Below are 26,644 nucleotides of genomic sequence, written 5' to 3' on the forward strand. Positions count from 1 at the left end.
TGTTAAGACTTGCAGTTCATTGTTTCATAAATATAATACTCCTAGGCCTATAATGAACACATTTTTCTACAGCTAGGGGTATGACTACAAGCAAGTCACATACCCTCTCTCATCCCTAAGAGAAGCATTCTATGGATCAAATCGCTTTGCCTGAGTCATCACTTGGATGCAGAACTGGACAACTGGCTAAGTTTCCTAATAATACGATAATCTCATATGGTCACATCAGTGTTTCTCAAAGTATGGTGTCTTAATCCCATGCTATTGACTAAATTCTATTTCATCTTCGCCACCAGCGAATTGACTAACCAAGTCCTAACTTTTCTGGACCTCAGTTTTTCATTTACAAAAATCAGGATAAATCCTGCCCTGCCTCTGTGGAACTGAGATATTTGATTATTTTTTATAATATACTTGATTTGTCAAGTATATGATACAAAATTTTAAGTGCTATTGAGCTGGACTGTAAATTCTCTGAGGAATGGGAATGTGGTACACCTTTATACTCTCCACAGCATCCAACAGGGTACCTTACACAGAGAAATCTGTTAATTTTACTTGATTTGATGAATCACTCAATAGTCTACAGATAGGCATTAAGCTGACATACAATGACTTTTGCTCTTGGCTCTGCACAGGAGTTATACAGAATATCCTCACTAATTAAACTGATTCCTGAGTCATTAGTGAAAAGGCTACGATCCTGCATTGTGGTTTATCCCTTACTCGCTAAGAATTTACTGAATGCCAAGTGGAGGTGCAAAAGAAGTACAAAAGAAATTCCTCTTGGAAATGCATATAACTTAAGGGAGCCTCCTGCACGTGAGATGTAAATTTCCATTTTTGAGGGCAGTATGATTTAAAAGAAAGAGCACTGGATTTAGAGCTGAGAGCACTGGATCTGAATTTTTGCTTACTAGTTATATAATCTAAGGCTGGTCACTTGCAACTGTTCTGGGCCTGGGTTTTCACATTTATAAAAATGGAAATAATCTCAAAAAGGAGAGACTTAATAAGATATTATATAATATTATGCTATATATGTATATATAAATATATATAGTATTTAAGTAGGATATTAAATATTTAAGTACTTTATATAGTATAAAGTACATACACATAATGAATTGCTACCATTTATTAAAAAGAAATATGAACCCCCTATTATGTGTAAGGCATTGTGCTAGGCGATGTTACTCACACACACCTAAGACAGAGACCCAGGGAGCTCCTGTTTTCATAGGGAGAGAAGATATAAATATGCATCTATACACTTCAGTCAGCATATGGCAAGGACCACAAATGGCACAGGGGCTACAGGCAATGAGTAAGCACTGAGGAGGAAGCAGCATCCCAGCCCATCCTGGTGGTGGGCTACTATTCAGTTTGATGTGGGGAAGCATCTGCCTAGAAGACCACACTGGCAGAGGCCTAGAGGAGGGCAAGTGCTTAGGTATTTGGAGACCAGTAACAGCCCCCAGAGGGGGTACACTGCTAAATGGGACCACACTGCTAAGAGCTTTGTTGCTGGCCTGGTGCAGGGAGTTTATAGTGTCATGTCTTGTAGTCAACAGAAAGCTGGTGAAAATGTGTAAAAAAATGGCGTATTATTATTGATATTTTAGTACACAGAGTGGATGGGAGGTGCTGTAAGAAGGCTATTATTCTACTCTGGACATAGGATAGTAAGAGTCTGAACTAGAACATTAGAAACATTAGAAACATTAGAAAGGGAAAGAGAGGAAAGGTAATCCAAGAGACAAATGCAATACGTTAGTGTTCGTTTCCACAGGTCAACTTTAGTGAGCCATCTTCTGAGAGCTCTGCTACCTCTCCAGGTTAGACACTAGGTGAACTTGGGCCTGCTATTTAACCTCCACTTCCCCTCCCCTCGCATCCAGCCTTGGTCTCCTCATCTGTAAATGCACATAATACTTTCCTGAGGGAGGCTGTGAGGACTAAAAACAATGTGTGAATTTCCCAGCTTGCTACCGGGTTCAGAACCGGTGCCATGAAACAAGAAGAGGGCCTTCCATTAGCAATGGCATCTAGCAACACCCTAAGTTCAGATCTATCTAGTTTTCTCCAGTTAGGACATGAACAGTCTCCCATCTTCCCAAACAGTCATTACTAAGGTCAAAAAACACCACTGTGTGCATAGTATACAACATTAAAAATATTTATTATTTTATTTAAATCAAGTGTTATGTTGCCTGTTCTTAATTCTGAAAGTCTAAAGCTTGCTATCATTTTAGGGTTTCTAGGAGGGTCCTTAGGAATCATCTGTTATTATTCACTGAGTGCACTGTATGTCTCTCTTTGTATATGACCCAACTTTCTAAGGTGGTTTTAAGTTGCTTTTTACCTATCCTGGGACTGATTTTTCTATAGAGCCTCCAACTGTTGAGGTTCCCTCAAACTATCCTATGGGTGTTTTCACGGGATAATAACAATTTACTGTAAAAATGCAAGATAAACTTTTACATAATCAATATATATATATTCAGAAGCTACTACTGAGTAGGGAAAAACATTACTAATGAATTTTTTTACATAATTAACTTCGGTTGCTTTCCCAGCTTAAATAAGAACTAGAATTTGTGATATTATTTCCTTATGTTACACATTAATGCTGAACTGTGTGCATTCCAATACAGAGAGGGGGAGAGGAGCAAAGGAAAGTGTTCCCTGAAAAGAACACAGCTTCATTTGGTCGAAAAAATGGTCTTTACAAGAGTTTTTATTATAGGTCGTAAAACATTGCTTACCACAATGTACCTCTTCCTTGAAAAAGAAAAGCAATCCCTGCAGTGGTGAGAAGCCGAAAACAACACACTGAGCATATTCGTGCCTCCTTCCCATAAACACATCTGTGCATATTCTCTGTTTTGGGTTGAGCTGCATGCACAGCTGTTTATGGGGGCTCAGAAGAGGCAGCGCTTCAACATTTTTTATTTCGTGTTGTTTCAAGGACTGAATTTTTAAGCTGAAGCCTGTTAGGAGAGAGGCAGCAAATGCATCTCCAGGGGAAGGAGGACCATATGCTCCTGGCTAATAACTTCTTCAATCTACAGGAAGAAGAGACTCTGGGTGGTCATATCTAGTCAGGAAAAGCATGGAGGCCAAGAGAAAAGGGGGGATCTTTAGGCTAAATAGAACTGAAGAGCATTCACCAAGGCAAAAAACAAACAACAACAACAACAAAAAAAACACGAGAACTTGGTTAAGAACCTAAGGACTATCTTACAAAGAATTCAGCAAGTTAACATTAAAATAGGCCATTCAATAGGAACTGTCTAGGGAAAGATGGACAGCACCAAGGCTAGGAAACTCGTAGTCTCAACAGCACTCAAATACTAAGTAGATTTAAATCTACTAAATGTACAAATGTACTAAAATCAGGTAGATTTTATATATCAAGTACTGTTCTGGTTTAAGGATGCCCCTCCCCTAAATCTTTTCCCGGCCCACCTAAAACCCCCAGTCAGCTTTTTGGATCACTCTCTTTCCAGGCACCATAAAAATCATCTTCCACTTCTCCTTAAACTGATCCTCCAAGGCCTCACCTTGGTAAACACCTGCCCATCCAACTCCTACGATTAAGACTGCTGAACACTTCCTAACACCATACACAAAAATAAACTCAAAATGGATTAAAGACCTAAATGTAAGGCCAGACACTCTCCAACTCTTAGAGGAAAACATAGGCAGAACACTGTATGACATACATCACAGCAAGATCCTTTTTGACCCAACTCCTAGAGAAATGGAAATAAAAACAAGAATAAATAAATGGGACCTAATGAAACTTAAAAGCTTTTGCACAGCAAAGGAAACCATAAACAAGACCAAAAGACAACACTCAGAATGGGAGAAAATATTTGCAAATGAAGCAACGGACAAAGGATTAATCTCCAAGATTTACAAGCAGCTCATGCAGCTCAATAACAGAAAAACAAACAACCCAATGCAAAAATGAGCAGAAGACCTAAATAGACATTTCTCCAAAGAAGATATACAGATTGCCAACAAACACATGAAAGGATGCTCAACATCATTAATCATTAGAGAAATGCAAATCAAAACTACAATGAGATATCATCTCACACCGGTCAGAATGGCCATCATCAAAAAATCTATAAACAATAAATGCTGGAGAGGGTGTGGAGAAAAGGGAACCCTCTAGGGCTTCCCTGGTGGCGCAGTGGTTGAGAGTCCGCCTGCCAATGCAGGCGACACGGGTTCGTGCCCCGGTCCGGGAGGATCCCACATGCTGCGGAGCGGCTGGGCCCGTGAGCCATGGCCGCTGAGCCTGCACGTCCGGAGCCTGTGCTCCGCAATGGGAGAGGCCACAGCAGTGAAAGGCCCGCGTATCACAAAAAAAAAAAAAAAGGGAACCCTCTTGCACTGTTGGTGGGAATGTAAATTGATACAGCCGCTATGGAGAACAGTATGGAGGTTCCTTAAAAAACTAAATATAGAACTACCTTACGATCCAGCAATCCCACTACTGGGCATATACCCTGAGAAAACCAAAATTCAAAAAGAGTCATGTACCAAGATGTTCATTGCAGCTCTATTTACAATAGCCAGGACATGGAAGCAACCTAAGTGTCATCATCGGATGAATGGATAAAGAAGATGTGGCACATATATACAAAGGAATATTACTCAGCCATAAAAAGAAACGGAATTGAGTTATTTGTAGTGAGGTGGATGGACCTAGAGTCTGTCACACAGAGTGAAGTAAGTCAGAAGGAGAAAAACAAATACTGTATGCTAACACATATATATGAAATCTAGAAAAAAAAAAAGGTCATGAAGAACCTAGGGGTAAGACGGGAATAAAGACACAGACCTACTAGAGAATGGACTTGAGGACATGGGGATGGGGAAGGGTAAGCTGTGACAAAGTGAGAGAGTGTCGTGGACATATATACACTACCAAACATAAAATAGATAGTTAGTGGGAAGCAGCCGCATAGCACAGGGAGATCAGCTCGGTGGTTTGTGACCCCTAGAGGGATGGGATAGGGAGGGTGGGAGGGAGGGAGACGCAAGAGGGAAGAGATATGGGAACATATGTATATGTATAACTGATTCAGTTTGTTATAAAGCAGAAACTAACACACCACTGTAAAGCAATTATACTCCAATAAAGATGTTAAAAAAAAAAAAACAAAGACTGCTGAGGGAAAACCACCACACGAAGGCTGGAATGGTTACCTGCCCTAGTCTCCAATTTCATCTAGGCTCTCAGCACTGCCTTCTCTGTGTCTCTGGCAAGCTCCTGTTTGTTGTCCACAATGGTTACCACAAACATTCAGCATTTGTTTGTGTTTCCAATTATGTGTCTCAAAAGAATCTTAAATTCTAAATTCTTCCTTCACCTCCTCACCTCACTCATTCATGGCTCCAACATTTAGTCATATTCTGAGCATCCCAAGTCATAATGGCAGCTGGGACTGCTCCCTTGAGTTTCAGACATGCAAACTTCAATGCTTCCTGTTCATGTTCTCTAGAATATTCCACAGCAACTGATCTCAGTATGTCCCAGATAACAATACAGTTTCTTCACTGCTATCAAACTCTGTTCTTCAGCCTGTCTTTCTTTTTTTTTTAAAGGAAACACCTTTTTAATTAATTATTTTTTTTACTTTTTAAAAAATAAATGTTTTTATTTTATTTATTTTTGGCTGCATTGGGTCTTCGTTGCTGCACACAGGCTTTCTCTAGATGTGGTGAGCGGGGGCTACTCTTTGCTGTGGCACACGGGCTTCTCATTGTGGTGGCTTCTCTTGTTGCGGAGCATGGGCTCTAGGCACGCAGGCGTCAGTAGTTGTGGCTCACGGACTCTAGAGCTCAGGCTCAGTAGTTGTGGCACATGGGCTTAGTTGCTCCGCGGCATGTGGGATCTTCCCGGACCAGGGCTCGAACCTGTGTCCCCTGCATTGGCAGGCAGATTCTTAACCACTGCGCCACTAGGGAAGCCCCAGACTATATTTCTTATCTTATATAATGGCACCACCATCCACCCAGATGATCGATCCACAAATCTGACAGACATTTTAGATTCCTTCTCTTCTCCCAACCATAGAGCTAATTAGTTACCTAGTGCTACTAATCATAGTTCCTAAATTACCTTTCAAATCCAATCTCTATGGTCCCTGTCAAGTTGCCTGTATCTCTTGCCTGTATGACTGCAATGTAGCCTAACACAGCACCTGTTTTTCGCTTTAAGCATTTTAAATCTTTTCTCCACAGTGCTGACTAAATGATATTTCTAAAATGTAAATCTGAATCATACGGAAGTCACCTACCATTCACTGTAAGACAAAGGTAGAATCTAGCTACTGCCTAAAACACTTTCATGTCTGATCCCGAACTACCTCTGGTTTTCATTTCACTGTTTCTATGCTCTGAAGATGATCTGCTCTATTACATTATATCTTTGTCCCTTTGCAATGCTGTCCCCTATGCCTAGGAATTCCCTCCACTGCCCTGCTCCCCAACACACGTATCTTGTACATCTGGCTCTTTCCAATTTGTCTTTCAGAACTTATTTTAAGTAGAGTTTGGCCAAGTTCTGAGCAAACCCCCTCACACCCACAGGCTAAGCTAAGCGCCCCCCTTCTATAAACCCACAGCACTCAGTCTAGTTCTGTTACAGAACTTACCCTAGTTTACTGTAACCGGGATGTCTCCCTCACTAGATTAGAGCCCCTCTACACTAAGGAAGGAACTGGAAATGGGGGTGGGGTGAGAAAGATAAAGGAGCATCCCAAGTATTTTACAGACATTATTTTTTTTACCCAGGCACTCTGCATACATTATTTCATGTAATTCTCACAGCAACCCCTTGAGTAAACTCATATTCATTATTCTAAGTGTGTGTCCCAGGCCAGCTCTTGAGCCAGGCGTGGTGTGGGCTGGAGGACCACAGTGCTTGGTCTCATGGAGCTGTCAGTGGAGGAGGACAGAGGCCGATTCTGCAAGGTCAAGAAGGTGCCGCCCACACAGTATTGGCTCCACCTGACTGGGTGCCCCAGGTGTACCTGGCCTCTTCAGCTGTTCAGTGAATGAGTACAAAGGAAATGAACAAACAGTGTTTTAAAAATGTGCTATGACCTAGCAATTCCACTTCTAGGAATCCACCCTACAGAACCAACAGCACGGTTCAGAATAAGTCAAAACAAAGAGCATCAATGCTATTTTGTCTGAAAGAGTAAAAAACAAAAAACAAAAAAACCCAAGCACCTAAAATGTCTACCAATGAGGGAATAGTTAAATAAATTATGATGAGTCTACAACGTAATATCAAGCAACCGTTAGAAAGAACCTGGGTAACTCTAACAGGCTAGCTAGATAAATTGATATCGAAAAGAACATGCCTTAGTTAGAGTAATACAGACAGCTTGATTCTATTTTGATAAAAGAAAAGTGTACATATTTATGTATGTGTGAACATGTCTGCATTAGGGTGGCCAGATAAAATACAGGACACTGAGTTAAGTTTGAATGTTAGATAAACAACAGATAATTTTTTAGTTTAAATGTGTCCCTTGCATTATAAGGGACCTATTTATATGAAAAAATTATTTGTTGTTTATTGAAATTCAAATTTAACTGCATGTCTTTATTTTGTCCTGTAAATCTGCCAACCCTATGTGAACACATATAAAAATGGGTGGAAGGGGATGCAGCTACGGTTAAAGGTTGTTACCTCTGGAGCTGGGGGTAAAAAGGAGGAACAAAGGGAAGAGACTTCTGCTTTTTTTATGTAAAGTGCTTAAAATGGTCAACTTATAGGTGATTTTTACTTTTTTGTGCTCTCCTAAAGTTGCCAAAATTATATATATATTTATTTATTTAAATGTCCCTTTTACGAATGACAATTTTTAAGTTACTAGCCAGCAATCTTTTGAAAATATAAAACGTAATGTCTCTGATAAATTTGTGAAATAAGAATAAGCCTATAAGGATCATTTATAAAATACTCCACAGAAACAGATACCAGAAAGCTTCAGAATTTTCTAAGAAATGAGATAGCTCATTTTCTAAAAGATAATAGTGTTGCTTTATGTCTTCAACAGACTACTGCTGCTTAAAAATTGTGAGCAAAACTTATTCAGGTTTTTTTTTTTAACCTCCACTTCCTGACACATCCTACAGACGAATCAGTGCTCAATAAATTGTATACTTTTACTAATTAAGTAAGAGCAAGAGGTGGTTCAGAAAGACAGTAAAATAATCCATTCGAGGGGAGAGCTAACGATACAGTTATTGGATTGTTTTCTAGACTCATTTAGTTTAACTGTTGAAATATTTTAGAATGAAAGCTAAATGAATAATGCACTATCAGAATAACCCCAAACTTTCTTTAGGCTGAGAGTCAAAAACTTAAAGTTTGCAGGCAAAACAACCAACGTAAAAAACCCCGAGTAGCACACATCACAAGACTTTATCTTGCCTTGACTATTTCCAGTCCCTGCTTTTTTCCTCTTGTTTGTTGGAATCAGTACACATGGTCTTTCAAAATGGTTTCTGAAATGTTTTATCTGACCTGTAAGGCCGTAACCCAGATTTTAGCAAGACTTTAGGGTCATCTCAGACTCTGTCAGACACGACACTTGTTAGCCCAGAGGTACCAGGTCTGCCAGTGCTTACTGGTGGTTCCTTAATAGCTTGTACGTCAACATAGTTTGCTTTTATTTTACACTTTTATAGTACCTCTAAGAGGAATACGGTATTTGCAGCCCCCCAACACACACACACACACACACACACAATGTATTTATAAAGGAGTACAATGGATAAGCTAAAAGGATTGTTCTTCATCCTTCAAGTTCATAAAACTCTTCTCTTCTGGCATTGTATTTTCAGCATTTTCTTGGTAGATGAGATACAGGCTGGAAATTGAATGTTTTTAACATTTAAAAGCCTAGCTATGACGTTTCACTACCTGTCACGTATATTTAGTTCATAGGCAAAAACACTTTACTGGAAACTTAAAATGTACCAATATAGGATAATTGAATTTCATATCATGAGTTGTCAATACAGGCTAAAAAGGCATTAGGAAAACGTTCTGTCTCTATGCATTTTTTAAAATAAATTTATTTATTTTTTATTTATTTATTTTTGGCTGCATTGGGACTTTGTTGCCGCGTGCAGGCTTTCTCTAGTTGCGGCGGCGAGTGGGGGCTACTCTTTGTTGCGGTGCGTAGGCTTCTCATCACGGTGGCTTCTCTTGTTGCGGAGCACGGGCTCTAGGCACATGGGCTTCAGTAGTTCTAGCACGTAGGCTCAGCAGTTGTGGCTCGTGGGCTCTAGAGGGCAGGCTCAGTAGTTGGGGCACACGGGCCCAGCTGCTCCACGGCATGTGGGATCTTCTCAGACCAGGGCTTGAACCCATGTCCCCTGCACCGGCAGGTGGATTCCTAACCACTGTGCCACCAGGGAAACCCTCTATGCATTTTTAAAGTGCTCAGATATAAGAGAGGTCCAAGTGATGATTAAATCATGCCTGATGCTCTGAGTAAAGAGAGAGAGGAAATATCCCATTTAAATTCTTACCCACTGGGAGAAGATTTTAGCATTACCCACAATATATAAAGAACTCCTACAAATCAATTAGAAAAAGACACGCAACCGAATGTTTAAAAATGGTGAAAAATATGAACACGCACTTCACAAAAGAGGAAACTCAAATATCCAGAGCTTATGAAAAGGTGCTTACCCTTAATAGTCATCATAGCATTGAAAATTAAAAGCATAACAAGATACTACTAGAATGATTTAAGTTGACAACAGCAAGTGTTGGCAAAGATATGGAGCAACTGACCCTCCCACAGTACTGATGGAAAAACAAAGTAGTTTAAACCACTTGGGAAACTATTTGGCAGGACCACTGGTATACAGAAGAACAAAAATTTGTCTCACAGATAGGGTGTTGAGTAATAGAAGCTACACACAAAACAGTACACGCTTTTATATGAAATAAGCCAGTGTAGTGATCATCTCTAGGGAAGGAGTTATAGGCTGGGGAGGGTCAGGAAGAAGGCTTTGGAAATATTCTCTTTCACGATCTGGATGGTGGTTATATTAGCAAAAAAAAAAAAAAAAAAAACCCCATCAAGTTGTATGCATACTTGAGATTAGTGCACTAACTTTATTATGTCTCTTATACCTCAATTAGAAAAAAAAATCCCTGTCTTTCCAATATTCATCCAAATCTGGGAATTTTTCCCAGTTCAGGCATGCTTTTCAGGGCCTCTCTGGCAGACTCATCATTAGAGGCCTCGTGGACCCAGAGAGAGATCTCTGTTTTCCTTTAGGATCTACTTCTTCTTACTTCTGAGTAGTATAATCGCTTTGCCTAATTTCCATCTGTATCAGTTTCTTCATTGGTATGTGGGGGGATGACACATGTTTTTCATATCCTATTATAATAATCAGGCAATATGCACATGTGTAAGTGCTTTGAAAAGCATTGTATCCAGCATTTGGAAGAATACAAGTTTCTCCAAACAATATTAAGGCCACAATATTTTTATCACTGCCAATTCCCTGACAATTCTCAATTTCTTGAAACACAAAATGTTGAAAGTTGGGGCTTCCCTGGTGGCGCAGTGGTTGAGAATCTGCCTGCTAATGCAGGGGACACAGGTTCGAGCCCTGGTCTGGGAGGATCCCACATGCCGCGGAGCAACTAGGCCCGTGAGCCACAACTACTAAGCCTGCGCGTCTGGAGCCTGTGCTCCGCAACAAGAGAGGCTGCGATAGTGAGAGGCCCATGCACCGCGATGAAGAGTGGCCCCCACTTGCCACAACTAGAGAAAGCCCTCGCACAGAAATGAAGACCCAACACAGCAAAAATTAATTAATTAATAAACTCCTACCCCCAACATGTAAAAAAAAGAAAAATGTCGAAAGTTAATTATGAGTAACATTAAAATTGTCCAGTCCTCTTCCTTTCACCCTATTGTTCACTGCAGTGACTCAGGGTACATGCTTGTGAGGTTCTGACTCTGGACCTTTCCCACTGGGTGACCTTGGGTATGTTTGTGTATTTCATCAAAACTAAATAAAACATCATCTTTTTAAAGATTTACTATTATTTCAATGTACTACTAAGAAAGAAAAACGACTGCCAAATAAACGATGACACAACTCCTTCTTATCGTATAGAAGTTTTAGTTATACAAATTAAAAGGGCTCTGTAGCCTTCTTCAGATTTGGATTTTCATCATGTATCATTCTTGAACATACATCAAAATTAAAATTTAAGTGGAATAATCTGATTTAGGTATTCCAAGAATTTCTTTATACTCATAGTTCTGCTCCCTCACATCACATTTCCACTTAGAGTTCTCCATGTCTGGGTTTCCCACACAATTTTATCCTCTCTACATTCAAGAATACTGATGGTTGAGAAGTCGAACTCTGCTGTTATCTCTAGGATTTTTACCCTAGCCGTTGCCTAATTCTGCAAGTTCTCAAGCACATGTGCAGTCAGTAAGAACTCAGTTGTGACAGGAGCCCACTGACAGTGACTGAAAACGCATTCCCAAAGGGCATCTTAGAACTGATGAAATACAGTATCTAACCTCTTTGAACCCCAGTTTCCTCTTTAATAAAACAATATTTATTCTCACAGGACTGTTATAAAGATTGAATTAGATAATGCTGGAGCAGCATATTCTGGTTTCAAAATAATTTTCCATGAGAAATTTAAAGTGTGGCTCCACAGTTTCCAAGAACCCATGTTGCTGATAAGTCTGTTGTTTTTTCACAAATATGTCGAAAATATGCTTCATACTACAATTTATCTATCCATTCAGCCATCCAATAAACATTCACTAACTGCACAACAAAAGAATATGGTGGGCACTCTGACAAATGCTGGAGATTCTAAATTAGAGCCCTTTTCAATAAAAATCTTGTATATCTATAATATTCTTTTATCTACCAGTTTAGCAATGCTAACTGACATGGAAATGACAACAGATCGAGGACAATTTCTTAATGAAACTAAGCCAACGCCCAGTGATTATTACATTTTTCTTTATACACATTTAAACCTTACTTTTTATCACACAAAGAATATATTACGTTTATTTTAGGAAAAAGTATAAAACTTAAACACAGAGTTAAAGTTTTACTTTACCATCTACTAGGGCTGCCAGATAAAATGTAGGAAGTTCAGTTAAATTTGAGTTTCAGATAAACAATAATTTTTCAGTGTAAGCTGTAAGGCTGAACATACTGTATGGAACATACTTATACTAAAAATTTTTTGCTGTTTATCTAAAATTGAAATTTAACTGAACATCTTATATTTTTATTTGCTAAATCTGACAAACTTACCACATATTCTAACCATAATCTCTTCTAAAGAGGCAGCCATTATTAACAGTTTGTATATTTTTCAAGACTTGGTCCTGTGGATTATATGAGATATACATGTACTTTAGACATATGGAGTCAGGGTACACTTACAGTTCTAAAGTTGGCTCCTTCTTCCTTTTCCTCATTCAACACTATGCTTTAAAGGCAATTTCTTTTAGATCTATGTCATTCTTTTCAATTGTCACATACTATTTCATAATATCGGGGTCTGTCTGGTCATCTCCCTACTGATGAACACTTAGGTTATTTCTATTTTTTCCACTGTTTATGGAAAGTTTTTTTATTTATACCTCCTTTGCACTAACTAGTACTAGGGTTTCTCTGAGAAGTGAAAAGGCTTGGTCACTGAATACATACATTTTCAGTTTTAATAAATACAGTCAACCTGCTTCCAAAATGCTATACCAACTGATATTCCCCCTAGATGTATCTGAGACTATCCATTTCTCAATTGCCTTGATAATACCTGACATTACCAAACTTTTTTTGGTTTGTTTTGCTTGCCCCAGCTTGATGGAGAAGTATTTCAGTATTGTTTGGCTTTTCATTTCTGATTATAGTGATGTTTGGACAGCTTTTCATATTCATTAACCAGTTATTTTCCTGTATGCTCACAACTCATCCTTTTAATAACCGAAGACCAGTATCAATCTTGCTGGATTGTGTTTTGTAGAATCCATGTTTTTCCTATCTTTAGAAAAACAGACCATTTCCCATTTCCAGTATTTTGGCACCTCTCCTAAATTCCATGAAACCTCAAAGGTTACCTGGGGCTCAGCTGTTGCAGCCACAAGTTCTTGTAATGCCCTCAGATATAATTTCCCATTCCATGCCAAATTCAACAAGACTAAAGTAAATAACCACCTTCTTCTCCAAACTGACAATTGCTCTCTACTTACTTATTTCTGCTTCTCCTGTACTACTCTGGACGAGTAACCAAGTCCTGTCAAGTCTTTCTTCACAATTTCTCCTTTCTTTCCATTTAACCACCATTGCTACCCTTGTAGTACAGCCTCGATGATCTCATTTCCAAACTACTGGAGCAGCAGTCCCTTCGACTGACCTATTGTACTCTCTCCTAAATGAGCACATCTCCAGCAGACTAATCAGCTTAAAACCCTACAATGAAAATGTCAGCCACCACCCAAAAGCCTGCTATTATTTCCCAGTGCCTGTGTGATCAAGTCCATTTCTCTCCCGCCCAACCAACTTCTTGTTATCTCCTGGCTTCTTCTGGTTCGTGTAACTTGTTGTCTCAGAGGATATATCTTCAAGGTACTGCACAACTGCCACTTTCTTCAAGAAGCCAGTCCTTATTTTTCCCTCTGAATCCCTACAGCATTTGTCATTTTGTAACACTCATATGGCATTGTTATAGACTGCCTTATGTGGTGGCTGTGTATATTTTATTTTCTCTTTCTAGATTTTAAACTATCTATAAGTTGTGTTTATATGATATATTCATATTATTTAGCATAGTGGCTTCAACAATCTGCTGCACAAAGACTTACAGAATAAATAAGATAAAAAACTATATTTCTTCGCTAGACAGGTCTTCTTGTTCCCATTTAAAGCATGCCAATAAAGGTTGATGCATTTGAAGTACATCAAATATTAGACTATTTTAAAAATTACCATTTCAATTTGGTCAGCTGCCATCAGGAAAACATGACTAAAAATTGAGGGAAAACGTGCAGATGTTAAATATACTATATTATTTCCAGGGCTTTCACTTCTCAGGTGTGTCAGTACACAATGGAAAATTCTTAAAATCAACTCCTTAAACTTATGATGACATATTGTATGTTCTATACTTAGAAATTTCAGAGATAAAAGTTTATAGGATTTGATTTTCCAGAGAATCTGAAGATTTTTTTTACAGTAAGGAGGTAACTGTTGTATCATCGGCAAGAAAGAGATGGAAGGGAATACAAAAGGAGGTGGTTTTTTTTTTTTTCTTTATGGTACGCGGGTCTCTCACTACCGTGGCCTCTCCCGTTGAGGAGCACAGGCTCCGGACGCGCAGGCCCAGCGGCCATGGCTCACGAGCCCAGCCGCTCCGCGGCACGTGGGATCTTCCCAGACCGGGGCACGAACCCGTGTCCCCTGCAGCGGCAGGCGGACTCTCAACCACTGCGCCACCAGGGAAACCCCACAAATGGAGTTTTATAGTCAGCAAAGCCCAAAGCAGAAGGAAGAAAGGGTTTAGAGACACCAAATAGATCAAGTGACCTTTGTGGATCATTAAGGCCTCCGTGCATAATCCACCTGGCATCACTTTAGATAATCTAATCAACTACTGTCATCACCAGTCAGACCCTGGTGTAGTGCTGTGACTAGCTTGGGTCTCTACATTTGAAAAGTACATGAGGGTAACTAGAAAGTACACAGGTGAACAATCATCATCCTTTATATCCTTAGGATGGTGGACTGTTTATAAAATACTTTATACATTTTTGACTCATTTGATTTGCACATTTTAATCCTTGTTTTACACATAAGGAAACTAAGGCTCAGAGAAGTTAAGTGTCTTGCTCAGGTCACATGGTTAGTAACCAGAAGTCTTATAGCCATGGACTCTCTTTCTCCCCGTCAATTAAATAAAATGAAATGAGCAGACAGTATCTCTTGAGCCTTAAGACCTTTCAGTATTTTAGTGTTTCCCCAAATCCAGTTGAAGCGCTGCTTACTGAGGCTTAACAAAAGGCAAATATAGGGGCTTCCCTGGTGGCACTGTGGGTGAGAGTCCGCCTGCCGATGCAGGGGACACGGGTTCGTGCCCCGGTCCGGGAGGATCCCACATGCCGCGGAGCGGCTGGGCCCGTGAGCCATGGCCGCTGGGCCTGCGCGTCCGGAGGCTGTGCTCCACAACAGGAGAGGCCACAGCAGTGAGAGGCCCGCGTACGGGGGGGAAAAAAAAAAAAAAAAAAAAAAGGCAAATATATAATTACTTGTATTCCCCTCCCCCATGTCCCCATCCACACCTGTGGAATTAATGAATGTAAATATGAAGTCTGCAAGGTGAGTTTTGTATCATAAGATCAACTTACAAAATAAAGTATAAGCCAAGGACCAAAGCCAAATCTCAAATTCTTCAGGGTGGGGATGTTAAGTTCTCATTCCTTTAATCATGTGTGTATTTTTGATACTTTGAGCCGCTACTGCACCTCCTTTACCTCCTTTATATATCTCACCGGGAAGGTGTGACTGCTTTGCAGCCTGTGCCCTGTGTGCCCTGTAAGTTTTTGAAGGCATTCTGCTTTACTTTATTTTTAGCCATCTCTAGTCCTGGAATGGCACAGAGCTTTGCGTATAGAAGGTATGCAATAAACATTTATTGAATTGAATAGCTTATTTGACATATATCCTTATTTGACAAATATGCAAGTAACTGTGCTGGAAGCTACCAGGGAAATAGAATAAGGAACAAGAACTCTTGATAGTGCATGAACATTACTGAAATGAAATAAGTAGACAAATCAGTACAGCTCTTCATGGAGAAAAAAAATACACGTGGAATGAGGCTGTATTTAAAGAGAATAAAATGTTAGGAATGAAAGTTCTAGCGAAGAAAGCATTCGGGATTCTGGGGCTAGGTAAGTAAAAACAAGGGCAAAGTTCAAACTAACATTGTTTTTAGAGGAATGTGCAAGTAAGTATAGTAACTCATCCAAACCAACAACAAAATGTTTTAAGTATAGGTCTTTATTATAGTAAATAATTAGAAATAAGAACAAAACCACATTTATATGGCTTTTGGAAAGCTCACTGAGTAGAATACCAGGGACTGGGATACAGTTCTAGGACTAGTCCAAACTGCATGACTTCTGGCAAATTACTCAAGTTGTTTGGAACTCGCTTCCTTAAATGTAACGTCCAAAGGCTAGACTGTATCAATTCCAAGTTATTTTTTAATTTTGAAAATTTTACAATTTCATTGATTTGTGTATAAGTGATACCTTCAAGCTGTTAAAAATGCCCTCCTAAGTAGGTTAAAAATGATTCTTCTGGTTTTGTTGACACTTCTAACTAATAGAGTCTACTAGATAAACCTTGTCAACTTCTCAAGATTTCAAGTTGAACTGGCTGTATACCATATTTGGGAAATTACAAGAAAGGGTAAAATGGGAATGGGATAGATGCACATGATCTACAAAGAATATACAGTCATGGTGACAAAACCTTATTAGTACAATAAGCCATTTCTGAAGCAAAGTATGAAAGAAATGAATTTATGTCACATTGTGGAAGGTGAGCTTTTTCAACATCCCAGTCTTTGGGGACCTGATGGAACTAGAATGTTGGCTTTGAAAATCTGTCCTGTTACACTTGCAATGTAAATTTCAAGTGCATTCTGATAGGTTTCTGTAAACTCTGTTTTGGTTTAATCCAGCTTTCACAATATAAAAATGTACCTGGCATAAATGAATTTTTTAAAAAAGGGTTTAATGATATTTAATGATAGATTTTATAATGGCTTATTAAAACTATTCCTAGGTTTTGAGGCAGAGTACGGATTACCACCTAAACAACTATAAAGTATATTTTCTATAGGGATGTCATATGTGATCATTACAGAAGTTGATAGTAAAAATTACAGTCTGGGAGGTCTTCTTATTTTTCACAAAGGAAGGGGACACAGATCCTAAAAACTACAAAACACTAAATAAACAAAAAGAAATTCCAGGAGTGGTTTCTAAACTGCCTGGAGGAGCGATGTAACACAGTAATTCCTTCAAAATGCTAAAATTCTATTTTCAGTGGTCTCTCACAATCTTTACCTGTTCTCAAATAAAGGCATAAGATACTAAGTCACAAGAAAAACTGCTAAGAAGTCTGAAGGTGATAATGAATCCCTATTTCAGATGCAAGATTATTACTGATATTTTAAGAAGAAAAAGGGTATTTGGGATAAACTTTGTCTTAAACTAAGCTGGGCTCTAATTCACAATTGCTTTAAAATTCCTGTGTCATTCTCCCAAAATTTAAAAAAAGGGTGGCACAGTGGTTAAGAATCCGCCTGCCAATGCAAGGGACACGGGTTCGAGCCCTGATCCGGGAAGATCCCACATGCCACGGAGCAACTAAGCCCGTGCACCACACCTACTGAGCCCGCGTGCCACAACTACAGAAGCCCGTGCACCTAGAGCCCGTGCTCCGCCACAAGAGAAGCCACCGCAATGAGAAGCCCACGCACCACAAGGAAGATAGATAAATAAACAAATAAATAGATAAATAAATAAATAAATAAGGGAAGGGGCAGGATCTTTTTATTGGAAAGAAGACAATTTAACTAGAGACTATCCTAACGTGGAATTTTTTTCTCAATGACAACAATATGGCAACAACAAACCCAGACAGGTGAAAATTTACAGATCTGTGAGGAAACATCACAAAAGTAGTGATCACATGGGCAGTTCTGTTAACTTTTTACAGGATTTTTATGTTAAAGAAACAAGCTCTATCTTTGAAAACGCACTATGTATTCCAGAATGGTTTACAAGTAAATCTGCAGAATTAAGAATATATTCTCCTTAACTCTGAATATAATTTTAGAGGTGTTAAACAAAACGCAATATACATAATGAGCAGCCAATATCTAATGAAAAGCTTTTACTTCTGAATACTATCATTGACACCATGGGATTTAATAATAATAAAATTATATGTATCTGTCTTTATTTTGTTTCTGAATTTATTTTATACACTTAGAGGCTTATAATAATTAAAACTATAAAAATTAATTGCCTTAATGGCCTGGAGGGCACGGAAATACTAAAACATTTATGCAAATCGGACTTATTAAATAGTACTGACAAAGATACATAAATTATATTTAATTCTACTACGATGACTTAGATGAAAACAGTCTAATGGATTGTGTAAGAGTGACAAATCTAGCTCCTGGCGTTTTACTTGTGTGAACTTGGGCAAGTCATTAATTAGCTGGTTATGCCAGCTGCCTCCACCTGTAAAATGAGACAGTGCTACTTCCCAACTGCATGAGAATATCCCAGGCTCAGCTTTGACAAGTTTCCCCCAGAATTTAACGTTTTTAAAAAACCAAATTCAACCAAGATATAAAGGTATAAGAAATGTTAATTTTCCTTAAACCGGCAGACTAGACAATGTCTTCCAATGGCATTGCATACAACATTGAACTATTTAACTGTTCATGAAAATAGTCATGCTTATTGATTCACTAGGCTTGTGTCTACATGAGAGCAAATGCCGAGGGTAAACAGGGGACAAGTTCTGGGGAAAGGAATTCAGTGAGTCATTAGGACTAGAAGTGAAACAAAATGCTATACCAAATCCTATTGAAACTTTGGGACTTAAAATGAGAAACTACTTTTTCCCATGGGAACTCAGCAATTATAATTCTAACGAATGCTAGGAAAGATTTTTCAAGTTCTTAGGTTGATGTGTTTAAATACAAATGTTTTCAATGAAATATGCCATTTTATAAAATAGAGTCACTATTAATTAATGCCAAAACCAAGAGAATTTTTATGGAATTACATATTATGGACACATGACTACCAAAGTGGTTCATCATGATTGATGTTATGATTCTGAATACCACAAGAGTTGGTAATGATTCAGTGCCTTCCCATGAAATTCAACCCAATGTTGTTTGACTAATTGGCTCATTATTGTTCACTAAATTGGTATTTTCTCTGCTATTCTGTTTCCAATCATCTGGTATTCCTCTGGCCTAGGCAGTCTTCAGGTATGTGCTTCAACTGAAGCCTGACATTGTACGTCAGATCCTGAAATCAGGCCTAAGAAACAATTCTGAGAAAACAATGCTATTCAAACATCAGTAAGTATAGTAATTTAGTTTCTCTGTGTTCTCATTTTTAACTGAAATAAGAATCTACTTTATGGTGAATAAAGCCACTCCTGAGCATCAAATTGTGGTGACATTTAATAACTTATTAAATTATATACTTCAATATTCACCTAAGCTCAAACAGAAGTCAATTACTGATTATCCCCTAAATCAGGGATCGGTAACATGAGTAATAGAAAAACGCATATTTAGTCTATAAGACATTTACAAGACAAAAAGAGATCTCATAGTTAGGGACTGACCACATATTCGTGTGGGCTCACATTTATGTATACTTTGCTTTTTCTTCTTTGTGATCTAATATTGAAAAGATTGTAAATACCTAAAGAGGTTAATTTCCCCAAATCTATATATTATCTTGACACTAAAATTAAGAAATACTTCTAGATATTTCTAGATATACTTAAAATTGTACAAGAAGACCATCTTTTAACATTGGCATCTCTTGCTCTAATAGGGCCAACTAAAACTGGTGCATCAAATTCACAGCCTGACGTCATGGCAGAAGTTGACTGTGCCCCTTACTGAAGAAAGTCGCCTCGATCCCAGATTTATGGTTCCTTCCTACTCCCTGCTGTCAACAGGACAAAGGGACCAATTTGTTGCTGCTGAAATGGGCTCTACTGAGCAGCCCGTGGAATGATATGAACAGTTCACCTGGGAAGGAGAGACTTGCGTTCTTCCTCTACTTCACTGTGAGATCGTAGACAAGTCCCTGAGATTCTGTTTCCTATAAAATGAGGGTCTATGAAATGAGGGTCTCAGACTAATGATGCCATAGGATTGCAACAGCTCTCACATTCATTGCTGACAACACCTTCAAGCTCTCCTTGGTGATCATGCCACCTTTTCTTCCATATAGGAAGAAATGAAGTCTAGATAATATGACACAGTGTTACTTCTACTCAGTTATTCTGATGGTGGCTCTTAGCCCTTACTTAAAGTTATTTTAAAGGATGCCAGAATTTTCCTTAGTAACATTAAGTAACGACTCAGGAAAATCCAAAGATGATTATTCCCTCCATTGTCTTGTCCTTGTGCAATCATACAGGTGAACATCAGCTCAGGTCCCCTGCAGTCATCATTACTGACCACTTTCAGAACTCCTGTCTGACCGAGAAATAAATACTCATGCCCCCAAGCAAAATGGTATCTTTTCAGAAAAGAAAGTTCTAAGTACACAAATATGAACCCAATACCTGTTGGGGTTAAAACATGGTAATAAACCATTCTTTTTTTTCCTCCAGTTTTTATGATGAGTTCAAACGAGTACATTTCAACAAACATAATTTCACATGGGACTGTCTCATTCACCCGTCGCTCCGTGCTGGCAATCAGACTTTCACCAGACAAATCTACCCCAAAGCACAGTATGTGCTTACAAAGGTTAGTCAGGACTCCATTTGGATAACAGCAGCTTAATCATTTCAATCTTTGAAAACTAAAACAACAGTTTTTGGAAGCCTCTAATTTATTTTAGAGTTTCTTTTCTCATCTTGGATCGCCTTCCTCCTCTAAAACTGGTTCTCATTTCCCAAAGCTCTTGTTTGTGCTCTAAAAGCCGCCATCGCTCTTGGTGAAGACGGCTTGACAAAAGTCAGTCAGCAAGACTGATCTCTTTGGAAATGGAAGGCGGCTGGAGCCCACCAATTTTAACGACTTGAGTTTGAACTGAAGAAGAGTTTATTGCCACTCTAGTCCCCTTCCCTGTGGCAGTAAATTACCAACGATTAAAGAGCCAGTTTCCCCTCACCCTCTTTGCCTCCACTGCCCTTCTCTGCTCCTGGCAAAAACATAAAGAACGCTCCCCACAGGACAAAACCTGCCACCAAGGCAGCAGCACTGTGGTAATTTCCCGAGGCATTATGATTGATAATGATCAGCAGAGCGTGGGATAATAGCTCCCCTTAATTTACGGGGCCCTTTGAAGGGTTAAAATATGGCAGATGTTGATAGCTGACACTCCTTGCTAACAGGAAAGACACATTGCCCTGGGGCCTACTTCTAGGCTTTCCCTTCCCCGCAGCTGTCTGTGTAGAGCTAATTGTATCCACTTGTTTAACCTCGGGGAACGTCTGGAGGGGACCCAGTGCCACAAGGGTACCTTTTTTTTTTTAACGGTCATTTCCTCTCTGGTGTAACTTGCATGACAGTATGTGACAAGCAGAAATTAATGGGGACACTGCTGTGCCAATTCCTCCTGAATTGCTGACACTGGCTACAGGCTGCCTGTTTGCCACCCAGCCAAGACCTCACATGAAACATGGCGAGGGGCCCACAGTTCTATTCACCAACGAGCCAGCTGGTCAGTGATGAGAGAAGCCGAAACAATGTGGGGCACACAAACTAGGAAGAAAATGCTTTACAAACCGCTTCAAACCAAGGAGGTAGCTGTTTGCTGGGAGTTAATACGCCGGTTTATTTTCCTGAGTGGCAAACTGTAGGACCCCAATCACCACAGTACTTTGGGTATAAGAAGTATTCCTCTTCCAAGGCCTCCTCAGGTATAAGCTCGGGTAGGAACATCATTCAGGCCAAAGGAAGCCATGTGACATTCGTCTCCAAGGAAGCTTTTCCAGCAGGTGGCTTCCAGGAAGGCCTAGGAGCCAACAGGGTATCTCTTGCCTCTAGTGAACTACCATGGGGCTGCCCAGTTTAAAAATTCTATGCATGGGGTATCTTTTTCACTCTTTCTCACACATACAAGCACACGCACAAAAGCATCTCGAGTTCAAGCCCATTAATTGTCTGCAACGTTTTGCAAGGTTGGGGAATCTGCCCCAACCTTGGCAAGATCCGGGAATCTGCCCCAACCTTGGCAAGATCTGCTTTTTCCTCTTTATATAATCAGGAATCAAACTCAGCCGGTGGGGACTTAAAATGGTGGCTCTGTTATGGATTAGGCCCTGCTGATTTGGGCTCAGAAGAACAAATAAAGGCATATAAATTTTTTAAAAGGGGGGTGGGGGGAGGAGCAAACAGGAACTTCACCTCACCGTGATGTTGTATACAACTCAAAAGTCAAGTGTAAGGAGAAAGATGGAAAGCTGCAATGGGAAAATTACACTGGTAAGTGTTTTATAATAAATTTGGAAGCCCTGAGGGCATGTCAGAAAGGCACAACAAAGAGGTGCCTCAATTTTATGTCTGGGCATGGCAATGGAGTGAAATTTGGGTGCTCTGAAGTAGTGGATACTCTCATAAAAACAAGAATCTGTTCAATTCACTTTCGCTTCCATCCCAAGTTTTACAGTGTACTGATGTGAAGACGTAGCCAGTTTCTGAGAACATAAGGGACACGGAACACTCGCAGCAACCAGGGAATTCAGCAAATGAACAATGTAGAGGTTTTGGTCTAAGTTCAACAGGCCTCTCATTTTGGGGGAGGGAATAGTGGGAGGAGAGATTGCAATAACCTGCAGTGTTACCAGGTTGGTCCTGGGGAGAACGAACATGTGTTTCCACTTCCAAGAGGGCTTTTCAAAGCCAGCCTTAGAGTGGTGGCCTCAGGATGGTCATTCTTTGGCCATCTATCTTTCCACCAACAAACGGAATCAACAAAATTCTCCAAGTCACTAGGGCAAGAAGCATAAAACCAGAGAGAAAGCATAAAACAGCTTGCATGCCTACCACTAGCAAATAAAGGCTCTGGGAATAACTTTAGTGGATGGGCTGTTATTTCTATAAATATAATTTAGGAAAGGTTTAAAACATTTCTAACTCAGAATTGGAATGCAGGCCTGGAAAACACACAAAGGAAGAAGTCATGGAAGTGGAAACTCTAATCTCTTAAACAAACACATTTCCAAAATATACTACATAAGGCTACCTGAGCCTTTCTTTTAGTGTTCACTGCCAATATAGGAGTCTTTAAGGACTCCTGCTTTCTGATAACAAAGTAGTATTTTAATGAAAATCCAAACACACCAAATCCAAAGGGTGCTGAGAAACTACTAAATAACAGATCCCTTTTGCCAAGACCAATGTGGAAACCTTAATAAACAGGAATCCCAAACAAATTCAGACACAGTCCCTCTCATGTGACAACTGCATGGTCTGAGCTTGAACACCTCAAAACTGACTCCGCAAGTATTCCCGAAGACATGTGCATGTGCAATCCCAAGCTTGCAGTGTGATGCCCACAGCTTCAGCAGCAGCGCTGCGGCCTTACCCACGAAGGGCAGGAGGTGTGCTGGGGGGTGCTTCTCACAACGTTTCTGGTTAGTTAAAACATTATTTGTATTTGCATTTACAAATTTAGCCCTAGCTTTCATTTCTGAGCTCCCAAGTTTTTCCAGCCTATGAATATCCAATTTAACAATGCCAAAGTAAGAGAATGCTACGTATTGAATTTGATTGCACAGATACCTTTTGAAATGCATATTGTTAGGTTAAACAGGGGATACCTGTACTTATTAAAACAGCCTCTCTCGGCTCAACTGCCACATTGTAATGGTCAAAAAGCTGCATGGCTTGTCAAAGGCTATCCAACTGCACACATGTTCGATTTGTGAGTTAGGGAATTATGAGTTGTATTTTAAAAGGCAACCCAGCAAGCAGCTGGATATAACACATTTCCAGGCTTCACGGCCCTTCTGGATGCTTCGTTAGGCCTCTTATCAGAACAAGAAGAATGGAGATCTCTGTTATGGATTTCCTGTGGCAAGTAAAAGACAAGGGATGATTTTCCAGTCCATTTCCCCTGGCAACATGCTCATCAATCACCAGAGGCTAGGACTTTGTTATTTTGGCTGGAGGAAAGAAAGCTCAGTGGTTTCTCTCCAAGTGAAATGGGACTCCCTCCTACCCAATACTTTAGGTTATCATCAAGAGCTGCTGCTGTGTCCACTTTAAGAGTATCTTCTTAGGGGCTCACAGAGCTAAGTTGGAACACAGCAATTTTACCCACTGTACTGAGGATTCAGTCTGGGATACAAGCAATTCAATATTTTGAATGTGTTTCGTGATGCAGTTTTCTAAACCCAACAAGGGGACCACCAAAGCTATGGGTATTCATCTTTCTATAAATGACATATCTTCAACAATTTTCATTTACTATCATCTACCCTGGTCTATGTTCATCTTTGTGTGCTCAAAAGGCCACAAATGGGAAGAGACAATAGACTTTAAGGAAAGGTTAAAAAAATAATAATAATAAGCATATATTCAAATTCCCTTTGTATGGCATCACTTTCCCCCTTTAATTTTGAAAAAAAGTAGCTTGTCTTTGAGTGGATAGCGGAGTTATTCACGTTATTATAAGGGCAAGTGTATTACCAAGATCGCTGTTACCATTTTGTCTCAAATTAAATAATTTACTTTGGGGAAAATAGGAAAGACAACTGACACTCTTTCATTAAACTAACTCTGCATTCACAACATCTTATCTATTCAATATCTGTGGGCAATCTCCCTGTAGAGGCCAATTCAGGGTTTGAAAAGAAATGTTCCCTTTTTAGCAGGCACAGAATAATGCATAGTCCTAAACAGCCTTTGCTGAACTATATACTGTAAGTGTTATGAGCTGATTTTAACAAGAGGATTGAAAGTTGATTCCATGTAAAAAATATTGAAAACCTAGAGATCATTAAAGAAACCCACACCAGTACCTGCCACTGTAGTAAAAACAGGCTTGTAACTTTATTTTATATGCAGACATTAATTTAAAAGTTTACGACTCACCAGCAATTGCTTCCATTTACAATAAACAGAAATTCCTCCATTGCCCATTATACCATTTAATGGTAAAATGCAGATAAGATTAAAGGAGATAGTAACAATGGTGTAAGACTGATTAGAAGACCCGATCACTTTTTTCCCCCAGTCTTTCAACATTTGCCCTTTTATCCATATCATCAGCATCAATAAACAAGTATTAAATGTTTTGATGTACACACATTGATTACTTTACAAAATCTGTCCTATTGTGTCGCCTAACCACAAGCGACATGATATTATGTTGCTAATTCTTATGTCGGGCTCAAGAAAAGATTCAGATATAAGAACTTCAACTTTTCTATAATAGAAGGCATTCCGTACTAAAACACATAACACCCTTTTGTCAGATTATAAAAATATTAGGTTGAATCAGTCAACTACTGACAATTGCATATGGCTTAATGTACATGCTCACTTATATATTAACAACCCACACCTTAACAGAGATATACACTTAGTATTTTAACGTATTTCCTTCTAGTTGTCTATGCATCTATTTGAAATAATTTCAAAATTGGGATTGTATTATATATACAGTTTGAATATTATCTTTCTTTAGGCAATTCTTCAAAAATGAGTCTTTTTGAAAAATCATTCTGTTAAATGAATTTTCATAATTCATTTAATCATCTCCTATAATGATACATTCTGGTTTTAATGTGCATTTCAATGATTATTTGTGCAGTGGAATACCTCCCCTACCTATCTACCAGCGATTCTGTGCATACGTATTTCTTTGTGAATCTGTCTGTTCATGTTCTTTATTCATATCTGAATTAGGTAATTTTCTTTTTATTGGTTTCTAAGGGCTTTTTATATGTTAAGTATATTAAACGTCTGCTGTATTTTTGGCAAATATTTTATTTGCCTGTTAGTTCTATTTGTAATATTTTAAGTTTAAAATTTTTATGGTCTAATCTATGAAGTATTTCCTTTGTGACAACTTCTACTGTTTTATGCTTAGAAAACCCTCCTGTACTCTCAGATCTGATATTTGATATATTATTCTATTCATTAAAAAAATTAATAGCAGCACCCCCCTCATATACACATACCTTTTAAAACTATAAAGTGTTTAGACTTTATACAAAACCACAAAAGACAGCAATTGCTTGGTCTCCAAAGCCGGAATGCTGTCTTCAGCCTCCTAATCAGCACTAAATGTTACTAAATCAGTCCTGTTTCTAGCAAAATTTACAAGCAAACTCAGCTGTCTCTTTTCTAAGGAAAATTTCCTGCTGTACAAAGGGTTACCTCTGAACAGTATCTCTATTATTTCACCCATGACTCCATTCCTAATTTTCTGTTTTCTGGCAGCTGCTCTCTAACTTACAAATAATGCATGTCTTTGTTTAGAGTTCCTTAAAAAAACTGTATATTCTAAATGTGGAAGAAAGCTCAATTTATTTTACTTTGAAACCTGAGAAATCAATAACATGAACCATATGTTAATTATGGAACTTGGTGATAAATAAAGTAAGAAGTCCTGTGAAACTGTGGTGGTGAAAGTGATGGAGCTGAAACAGAAAAGAAGTCCTTTCTCTTGGTGTGCGATGCTTTCATAAATCTCCCTGCTTGGGACGACACCAAAATGCAACTCTTTTCTTAACTCATTCTAATGTAACTTATATTTTACTTTCTTCCCAACTCCTGTTTTTT

General features: G+C 38.9%; 1 protein-coding gene across 4 annotated transcripts in view; it reads right to left on the reverse strand.

Moving 5' to 3' along the window:
- Positions 1 to 26,644, reverse strand: part of CDK6 (cyclin dependent kinase 6) — a 234,895-nt gene that overhangs the window by 134,679 nt on the left and 73,572 nt on the right. The window lies entirely within an intron of this gene.

Source organism: Orcinus orca, chromosome 9 (assembly GCF_937001465.1).
Source record: "Orcinus orca chromosome 9, mOrcOrc1.1, whole genome shotgun sequence".
Lineage (NCBI taxonomy): Eukaryota > Metazoa > Chordata > Mammalia > Artiodactyla > Delphinidae > Orcinus > Orcinus orca.